We start from the raw sequence: 10,653 nt of genomic DNA, 5'->3' as shown, positions 1-10,653 counted from the left end.
CCCGCCGGTGTTGCTAGGGTAAAAATCTTCCGACGATCGTGCACGCGGCGCGCGCACACCTAATGGAATGGATATGAGCAAGCACTCGAAGAAGAACATAAGAATAGCCACACTAAATCAGGCCAAAGGTCCATCTAGCCCAGTGTCCTGTCATCTGGCAGTGACAAATACCAGGTGCTTCACAGAGAATGAACAGAACAGGTAATCATCAGGTGACCCATCCCCCATTGCCCATTCCCAGCTTCTGGCAAACAGAGGCTAGGGACACCATCCCTGCCCATCCTGGCTAATAGCCATTGATGGACCTATCCTCCATGAACTTATCTAGTTCTTTTTTGAACCCTGTTATAGTCTTGGCCTTCACAACATGCTCTGGCCAAGAGTTCCATGGGTTGACTGTGTGTTGTGTGAAGAAATACATTGCCTTTCCATCCCTTTTAATATTTTCCATGGAATCAGGCATGGCTGTTCGGTATTACACTTGTTGTGTGCTTTGGCTATAGAGTCCATAGTCTTGAAGATTAAACAACTTTCTTTGATCAGGGAGTGGAAGGGTGACATGGGAGCGGAAGCCACACCAGGCAATGTTCTCTGTGAGTTTGCTCTGGATGACGCACCTTGGTAATTTGCTGGAGCAGCGCAGGGCAGTGCCAAGGTACAGAGTGAACCATAGGGAAACATCTGACTGGTGTTTCTGCCTGACGCCACCCAGATTCTTTTACCCGTGTAACTTTAAGTGGCTCGTCAGCAGCACAATGATTTAGTGCATGCATTTCTACCAGTTTGGACAGGCTATTTATGGTGACTTTCCCCAAAATAACGTCAGGGAAAATGTTGCAAGAGGGACTGTTTTTCAGTGACAATATTACATACTGCTCTCACCCTAACCCACTACTGGAACTACGAGTGCTGGGGGTGCAGCAGCACTCCCTGGCTTCATGTAGTAGTAAAAACCAAATACATGGTTCCGGCTTTCAGCACCCCCACTATAAAAGTTGTCCCAACACCCCTATATAGCCTCCTCTATGCCAGTCAGAAACCTCAAGGTCTCCTCCCGCCTTCTGTCCACTCAATGTCATCCTACCTGTTTTTCTAACTAGCTCCCTTCTCATCTCCACCCACTCACTTTTCCTTAACTTCTCTTCCCTCTCTGGGCTCCTTTCCTGCCCCTTTCAAGCAGGATCTTGTTTCCCTTATCAAGAAGAAACCCAGTCTCAAAATCATTTGTCTTTCTAGTTACCAACCCTTCTCATTCCTTCCCTTCCAACCTGTCTATTCCAGCTGCCTCCACCTCCTTCCCTCAGTTCCCTCCAAAATGCCTCCCATCCTCACCAACCAAAAATGCTCACACTGAAGTAATTAGCAACCTCTTCCTGGCCAAAGGGACTCTTCTCTATGCACTGTCTCTTCCATCTCTCCTCTTTAGCACTGTCGACCTGCCCCTTCTCCCTCACACCTTTCCCCTCTCTGTGCTTCTGACACTATCTAGATCCCTTCCTTTCCCACCAACCACTCCTTCTGCGTCTCCCCTTTGATGACTTCTCATCCTCCTCTCTCCTGGCATTCATCAGGATCCAGCCTCAGACCCTTCCTTTTTCCTCCCGCTAAACTAATTTCCCAAGCAATTTCATGATACATGAATGACTCTCAAATCGAACTCTACCCCAGGCCTGTCACCTCAGCTGTAACCTCCTCCTCTCTGGAGAACCACTATTGCCTCGTTTTGTGACCCATCTGTGCAGTTTGAGCGTTGGTCCCTCTGTGACACTTTGCACCCCATATTCACCATGGTGATCTAATTATATGTTTTGAAAAAACTATGCCTTGTGCGGTATCATTTTAAAAGTCTTAATCGGCTGACCATTAATATCCTGTGAAGTGGTATGTGCTATCACTGCATATGAAGTTTTGCTATGTTTGTGCCACTGAAACATGGTGTGAGGCTGGAAACACCCACAAGCAGCCTTTCAGGTACAACAATAAAAAGGCCAAACAACATTGATGGCTCACTGAGGCGAATACAAACACTGACAAGGGTTACCCCAGGAACTGTGTACAATGGAAACCTCTCAGAGATCGCGCATACCCAAGGGGGACTGTTTGACTCACGTCACAGCAAAAGACCTTTCCAGCAAGTTGGAAGAAGATATAAAAGGGGGAAGTGGCCTCATGACTTGGCCTCATTCCCCCTACATCAGAGCACCTGGAAACACCTTAGGAACAAAGACTGACCTGGGAAGGGGGGCCCCAGGTGGGAAAGAAGGAAACCTGCCTGTGTATGGAAGCTGGGTGGACTGTTTGTACTATCTAACAGGGTGAGACACTGCTCGATTCAAATCCTATCCAGCTTAGAGAACATAGATTGCAATTTTGTTTTATTTCTTCGGTAATCTGCTTTGATCTGTACGCTGTTACTTATAATCCCCTAAAATCTCTCTTTCTGTGGTTAATAAATCTATTTTATATTTACCTAAAACCAGCCTGGTTTAAGTGAAGTGCTTGGGGGAAAATCTCAGCTCAGGCAAAGGCTTGTGCCTGTTCCGCTCCACATTGAGGGAGAGGCGGACTGGGTAATAAATTTATACTGGGCAGGCTTTTGACCAGGGCAAGAGGGCACAGCTCTGGGGTCCTAGGCTGTGGAGCTGGGGAGAAGCCTTTGTGTGTCCCTGCCTCTGTAAAGGTTTGTGCGCGTGCAGGACTGGGAGGGCTCTGCAGCTTGTCACAGCAGCACAGTGCGAGAGGGAGCCCAGGCTGCTGAGACAGAGGGCTCAGTGGTTCCCCAGTTCCAGGTTGCACTCTGGGGGGTCCTGTCACACCCTCCTCTTCACGTCAGTCGGGAAAGCTGGCAAACAATAAGAAAGCAGCATACTCGGATCCCTCAGCAGGAGCAATGCAACCCTCACTCTGCTTCTGGCCAGGCTAATCCCAGTTTCCCATGGAAGCAGGGAAATGGAGGTTGCTCCATCATCAGCTCCCGGTGTCCTTCCTGTAGCGCCCGATTGTGCCTGGTTAGCGAAATCTCTTTTCAAGCCAATGCCTTGCTGTAGGTCTAACTTAGCGGTGAGCAAACTTTTTGGCTCGAGGGCCACATCTGGGTGGGGAAATTGCTTGCAGGGCCATGAATGTAGGACTGGGGCAGGGGTTGGGATGTGGGAGAGAGTGCAGAGTGTGGGAGGGGGTGCAGTGTGCAGGAAGGGCCTCAGGGCAAGGGACTGGGGTAGACAAGGGGTGCAGAGTATATGAGGGGGCTCAGGGAAGGGGGAGGGGGTGCACAGTGCGGGAAGAGTCTCAGGGCAGGGGGTTGGGGTGCAGGGTGTGGCAGGGGCTCAGGGAGTTGGGGTGCAGGAGGGGTTCAGGGTGTGGGCTCCAGGTAGCAGCGGCATGCATCAGGGCCAGGGCAGGCTCCCTGTCTGCCTGCCCCAGACCCGCGCCACTCCGGGAAGTGGCTGGCACCACGTCCCTGCAGCCCCCGGGGGAGGGGTGACAGAGGGCTCCGCTTGCTGCCCTTGCCTGTGGGTACCTCCCCCAAGCTCCCATTGGCTAGGAACAGGGAACCGTTCCCAGCCAATGGGAGCTGTGGGAGAGGTACCCATAGGCAAGGCTCCGTGCGCTGCCCCTCTTTCCCTCCCCCCGGGCCTCAGGGACGTGGTGCCAGCCGCTTCTGGAGCAGGACGGGGCCTGCAGCAGCACGGGGGTGGCAATCCCGCAGGCTGGATCAAAAGCCCTGAGGAGCCGGATCCAGCCCACAGGCTGTAGTTTGCCCACCCCTGATCTAGCCAAACATCCCAGACTGAATGCATTCCAGTACCAATTGCTCCCTTTTTAACCTAGTAATATGTGCACTAGAAAAGACAAGGGCCCCCTCTTCTGGCCAGTACATGAACTACAGGGACTGGAAATGCAAGAATGCTCCATTGCAATATATTGACTGGCTCCAGCAGAGGAAGGACAGCACAGTGCCAGAGTGGATTTCTTTTCCACTGCAGGAAGCATGAGTCTGAGGGCCATCAAATAATCCTGAAAATGTCATCTTGAACGTCCTGTCTCCAGAGTGAACGTGCTTACATGAGCAGTTTTGGGGTTTGGGGTTGTTGGGTTTTTTTCGTTTGAGGCAGATAGGAAGTAAAGTGGTAATTGAGAAGAAGTAGGAAAGATTCTGAGCAGCAGCAGTTGCCTTGGAAAAGATACTTGAGTACAAGGAATAAATATTTGAGGTTAAGGACTGTGACTGAGGGTTAGGCAAGAACCGGGCAGCTCCAATCAAACAATGCAGAATGGAGCTAGTTAAACAGAGCTTTGCTTAATTTGTGGATGGAGGGGAGCTGGAAGGCTAATTAAACCATTAGTCTGAGGCTAGAAATAGGCACAGGAAGGAAGTGTGGGGGGGGGGGAACAGACAGAGGGGGAGGAGAGAGATTGCCCTTCCCTGCTTGTTGCAGGAGCTGCGGGCTCCCTCAGACTGTTGGAGCAGAGCTGTATATAGTGTGAAGAAGGTGGGCATCCACATTGCAAATAAATTACACAAGGTGTTTGACCAGCGCAAGACTCTCTGAGCAGTTTGTCAACCAGAGCACAGGGTGGGATGAGAGAAGCCCTCAAATCTGACCGCTGATTTGGCTAACTGCAACCAGTGAATTGCAGGTACCCTTTGGATTAATGAGCTTGTGTTGCTGGACGTCTCTGTCCCAGTCACACAAAGTCCTTCAAAGTCCCAGTAAAGACACTTAACATATGCTAATAAATCTGGAAAACATTTATGACTCTTGAAAATGATTCAGTTCTAAAATCTGGCTCATCCACCAGTTGCAACGGGACTGTAAGGTTCTAGAGAGAGGATCACCCCCAGTTAGTATTTCAGGCTCAGCTTGGGAAGTTAGACGTGGACTCTCCAAATCAGTGAGGCAAAGACTAAAAGGTTCATGCTGGCCCCAGACTCCCCTGAAAAATACATCATCCAAGAACACAAAGCTGAATGGTTCGCGCATCTGTAAAGACAGAACAACATACACTGATGTGTGTGCACTCTCCACGCACAGGATTTATTTAATAAAGTGCTCAGTGTTCAAGCCTGCTGCCTTCAGACGCCCGTCTATTCAGAGGCTGTTGTAACTCAGTGCAGTGCAGCTGGTGAGCGCTTTCCCTCCAGCTGTGTCTACTGTAATCTTCCTCTGACGCTGTGCTACAATAACACTCCCTCCTTGGGCTGTACAACCATTACAGACTTCACCAACGCCGCAGGTGCCTCACAGTAAACGGAGGAAATGTTTGGGTTTTTTTTTTTTTAAATGATAATAAAGAATTCATTGCTAAACTAAACTAGTAACCTTGTGAAAAGGAAAATGGAAGAAAAATATTTCCCTTGGGGAAACAAACAGCAAAAAGCTGCAGCGAGAACAACTCAACTGGAGAGAATAGTTCAAGCTCTTACTGACCATTACTCCTCCGCATCAACTAGTGGAGGTACTGGTCACTTGTGGGTGCTGTGCTTAACAGCCCAGAATTTTAGATATGGAGCACTGCGAACACAGTAATGTGCTGGCAGCAGGAGCCCAAGAGTTGGTATCAGAGATCAAGAATAACAGGTAAGTAATAGATAGAAAGGTTTACTCTTGTTTTAGTCCCAAATGTAGGCCTGCACAGAGCTAAGAGAAAATGGCATGGGTAATTGTATCTATGGAAAAGGGAATAAAGGCTTCTTTCTCCACAAACTTTCCATCTACGTCCAGGAAACTGGGCTGAAGAAAGAAGGGTTCGGGTTCTCCCAGTGTTGCTGATCAACCGTCACAGAATTCATATTCAAGATCACCACAGTACCTTAAAAAGCAGAAGGGAAGATCTATCTGAAATCAGCACTTAGTATAGAGTCAGAGCTCTCCCACTAAGGAAGAGCTAGGATGAAGAATTAACCCTTTCGTATGGTCAGTCTCTGAAATACTACGCTGTCCAGCAGGAATAGAATATGACATGAGAAATATCTGTTCTCAATCTTAGTATTGCTGCTGCAAGGTATCAGGCTTTTGACTGGGAATTCATATTTGAAGTCTGTATGGGTATGCGGCAAGCCATACTGTAGTGTAGACCACCTCTCAATAGAGTATCTCATGGACCACCTCTCCTCCCATTAGTAGTCACTTGACCACCCACAGTAACTAAAGTGATTCCTTACATAGAAGTGGAATACTAGAAACAATGCAGATTAGCTATTTTCATACAGTTAGCGGCTGGAAACGAGGACAGCCAGCAATACACAATGAGCTGTCTCTCCGCTGACCAGCAGCAGCTGCTCCACAGACCGGTGTCTGCAAACCTCTGAGCTAACAGGATAATTGAATTAGAAGCATCAGTCTCTGTAGCAGAAGAACTTTTCATAATGTGCATTAAAAGGCTCAAATTCCTGAGGGCCAAGTTAAAAACAATTTTTGGTGCCAAACACAGTTATGAGATTCAAACAGGTTTTGACAGGAAATTTTCTGAGGTTGAATATTTTTTAGAAGTGATATGAAAAGGTACTAAGGATCTGCAGAGAATCGTCTATCTGAACTGCTGTGAGCTCTTCATTGGGCAAAACCTACCTGGCACCAGCATCTCTTGGGACTGACCTGCCTCCAGAATTCCAAGTTCAGACTGAAGAGCTTCATTCTTGGATCTATGAACCTGCCTGGGAATTTCATTATGTGAGTGGGAGGGAACATCACCGAATTTCAGATTTTTTCTAGCTGCTCTCACGCTGTCTTGAAACAAGAATGAAAGATTTTTAAAAAGCTAAACTCTACCCACTACTTACTTTAGGAATTAGGTAACCATGAAACTGGACATCCCCATGGACCCCTGTTGGTGTGATGTTAGCAGGGAGAATTATAGTGTAAAACAACCCGGGAAATCCCATGCTAACTGCACTTTTGCACTAACCTAACTGCCAAATGTTAAATGGCCCAGCCTTCAGCTCAGATGAGAAATACATTTTAAATTCAGTCTCTCAAGCAATTAATAATTGGCCCAGAGATGCATGTTTGTCCTACATTGGTATTAGACAGATTACTTCTGGTTTATCTTTCCTGTTCCTCCTCCTTTTATGTAGCCAAAATTTCAGCACAAACAGCATTTCATGCATAGACGTCTATTGGCAAAAGATAACACACAGAAAATAACTGGGACATGCTCTTCCTCCTTCCAGAAAAATTCTACACTGAGATTGACAGCAACATTGACCATTCTTTCCCACCCTGCCTGGAGGTCCTTCATATTACTTGCCTTGCACTTCATGATGTTTCAGCAGAAAGAGCAGTGCCCAACGCAGAATGGTTTCAGGGCCACAAAAAAAACAAAAAACACACCATCTATGAAAACATAAACCAGGTTCTCTTCAAAGAACGTGCTGTCAGCTCCATCCTGCATTGGTTGATAGAGAATATGCCAGCCACATGCATCTGTGCAAAAGGTTTGGAAAGATCAAAGCCATGGGCAATGGGGACTACTCTGTGGAAGCTACTAACTTCAATACACCAGAGCCTGGAACCTCCCACATCAAGTTTCGCTCAGAGAGCTGCAAGTTACTAGGGAGAGCAGAAATGGTTAGATAGCCCTCAGCCCTCTCCCTGCTCACCCATAAAAGTCCAACTAAACTACATGAAGGAAGAGGGGGTCAGACTTGCACCCAGAAGTCAACTAATGGCTTTACTAGAAATAATAAATAATTATAATACCACCATCACTCTTATATAGCACTTTTCATCAGTAGATCTAATGAAAGTGCTTTACAAAGGATGATCAGTATAATTAGCCTCATTTTACACATGGGGAAACTGAGGCACAGAAAGGGGATGAGTCTCCACTCCCCTTGAATCTCTAAATATTTCCTTTTTATTTATTTTTTTTAGTTCTCAATAAGATTTCCCAATCCAGATCAGGCTGTTAGTCCACCAAGCCCAGTATCCTGCCTCTGGCAGTTTCCCATAGCCAATGCTTCATAAAAGGGCCAAAAAATTCCCAATAGAGTTGGAAGAAGAATATCTTTCAAGATGATCGGCTGACCCCATGGAGCGTGAAACCCAATGGTCACCATTTAACTGGCAAAATATTGGGCACAAATTATCCCTCTTAATTTTAAATCCTCCCACAGCACACTCAAACTTGTCCTTAATTTTCTCCCCAGAAAAGTTACAGGTGGTAGGTCCAGTACTGCCAGCCTTGTCAATGTCGTCAGCTGTTCCAGTCCTGGCAGTCTCTAGGGTGAAAGCTCTCCTATTTACCAGTGTGAGATGATCTATTTCATTCAGCAGTCCATGAAATCGAGCGGCTCCTCTAGGTCATCGCTCTCCAAGTGGCAGCTGATCTGTTCCCTCACAAACTGCTTGATCACCTCCCAGTTACAGGAAATCCTCTGATGTTGCCCTGGGCCAATTTCCATGAGGAATGGGAAGGCATTGTACAGCTTCAAAAAAATCCAGAGAAGTTTAAAAGCTATTATTGGCAGAATTACAGCGGTATCTTATTGCAACAGGAACTCACACCAAGTAGGCAGCTGCAGAACAGATATTTATTGGGTAAACGCGTAACCTAACATTACCGACCCCCAAAAAGTTTATTTGGCATGACATTCCCTCACTACTCACACTAATTCCTGAATGGCAATTTGATACTCACAGACGGCTACCAGCTGGGCTATCTCCCATAGCACTCCAGTGCAGGGCTAGAGTATTCCACACCACGGCCAGGCTGTGCACCACTTCGGAAGCTCTGCTCTCAGACAATTGCAAAGCTGATGCATAACCTGCCAGGGCCTGAATGCAAGATCATCTCAGTCACAAATGGTACCACGGCTAACCCCCAATACTTCAGAAAAGCGTCCTAGTGTCTCAGGATGGAAGTGCAGACCAACTGAATAGGAGTCTCACTATTTCCAGCAGTGACATAAGACAAAGCAAGAAGAGGCTGGTGCTCCAATGTGGAGTGCACCTAATACTGTCAAATGCACATTCACATGCGATGGAAGGACAAAAGAATAACACTATGTACATCGTGTAGGATGCAGCTGTAATGGACTCTAAAACGAAGGGTAGTTCAGTCTTGTTATTTGAAAGCACCAGGACCTCAACAAGGAAGCTGTTCTGCAAAGACAAAGGCTTGAATTAAAATGTAATAACTCTTTGGCAAACCTTGGGATTCTACCACACCAGCTGCTCTACACACCATGATGCAAAAACTAAAATCACCATTCATGAAAACCTTGTGTGACCAGGGGAATCAATTACCACAAACTGGAAAGAAATCTGGGTTGTTAAAGAAATTGTCTGGATATTTGAAACTGTAGAACAACAAGGGAGACTTTACCGTGGAGGAGAATAAACCCAATACAGAATCCTGTCGCATCTCCTGCCCAGTAGTGTAGCTAGCGGGGTGCAGGGGAAGCAGCCACTTCCCCTCAGCACATTTTCCAAAAGCGGCGCCTGCTGGGCCGGCACTGGGGGCAGCACGGCCGGAGGAGCCATGGGGGGGGGGGGAAGGGGGGCGCGGCAGGCGGGGCCGGAGGATCGAGGGGGCCGGCTCCTCGGCCATCGCGCCCCACACTCAGCGCGGCCCCAACATCGCTGCAGGCGCAGCCACCTCCTGCGGCGGCTCAGGGCTCGGCGGCCAAGCGCTCCCCGCCCCGAGCCGGAGCTGGGATCTGCCCGTGGCGCGGGGCCGGGATCGGCCCGGGACAGGCGGCGGCGCAGGACAGAAGGTGAGTGGCGGGGGTCTGGTGCCTTGCACTGGGGGGTCCAGGCGAGGGGCTCCCCGGGGCTGGGCCCGCAGGGCAGGGGCGCAAGCCGTGCTGTCTGGACGGGGGGCCCTGGTGCGGCGCAGGAGCCTGGAGCCCGGGGCGGGGGGAGGGGGGTGCAGCCCGGCGGGGGACACCTGCAGACCGGGCTGGGCAGGAGAGACTCTCCCGGGACCGCGGGGGGACGGGGGGATCTGCACTCACGGGAAGCCCACAGGAGTCCTGAACCGGGCCCCAGGGTTAATCTGGGGAGGGAAACCGGAGGAGCCAAGGGGGGGCGTGGCCAGAGGAGCCAAGGGGGGATGCCTTTTTTATGTTTGCTCCCCCTACACTTAGACCCTGGCTACGCCACTGCTCCTGCCTGTACCCAGAGCCTCCCATTCACTTCTGTAGACTCTTCCAGCAGGGCTAGAAATCACTGGTCAAAGCAATTTCCAAAGACAATGGCACAGATCACATTTGAGGTAGCTTTATTTATCATTAAATGGAGATGGACAAGCTGTGGTGACAAAAAATAAAAATAAAAAAGCATGGATCTCCTTATTTATAATGATCAATATATTTCCTTCCCCATCAACCTGTAAAGAATCACAAAAGCAGGAAATCCAGAAATAAAGGTGCCAACCCATCCATACCTCACCTTTATTAAACCATATAGAATATGAACCCCTGCAGAGTGACCCTTGCCGTGGGACAAGAGACAATAGTGCCAGGTACCTTCCCAGTGCTTGTAGATTACACACATACCCTTTAACCTTATTCTGATTCAGTATTTAAAAAAAATGCCAAGGCAACATTATTGTGTCATCAGAAGTCGGTAACTTCAGAGCCAAGGTCTCACCAGGTGGGATGGCCCTTTAAGGAAATTCAATCTCGTCATAAACATACAGCTAAGG

This window comes from Trachemys scripta, chromosome 9 (genome assembly GCF_013100865.1).
Source record: "Trachemys scripta elegans isolate TJP31775 chromosome 9, CAS_Tse_1.0, whole genome shotgun sequence".
Lineage (NCBI taxonomy): Eukaryota > Metazoa > Chordata > Testudines > Emydidae > Trachemys > Trachemys scripta.
The sequence above is the reverse complement of the archived record's forward strand: the minus strand, read 5'-3'. Positions refer to the sequence as shown.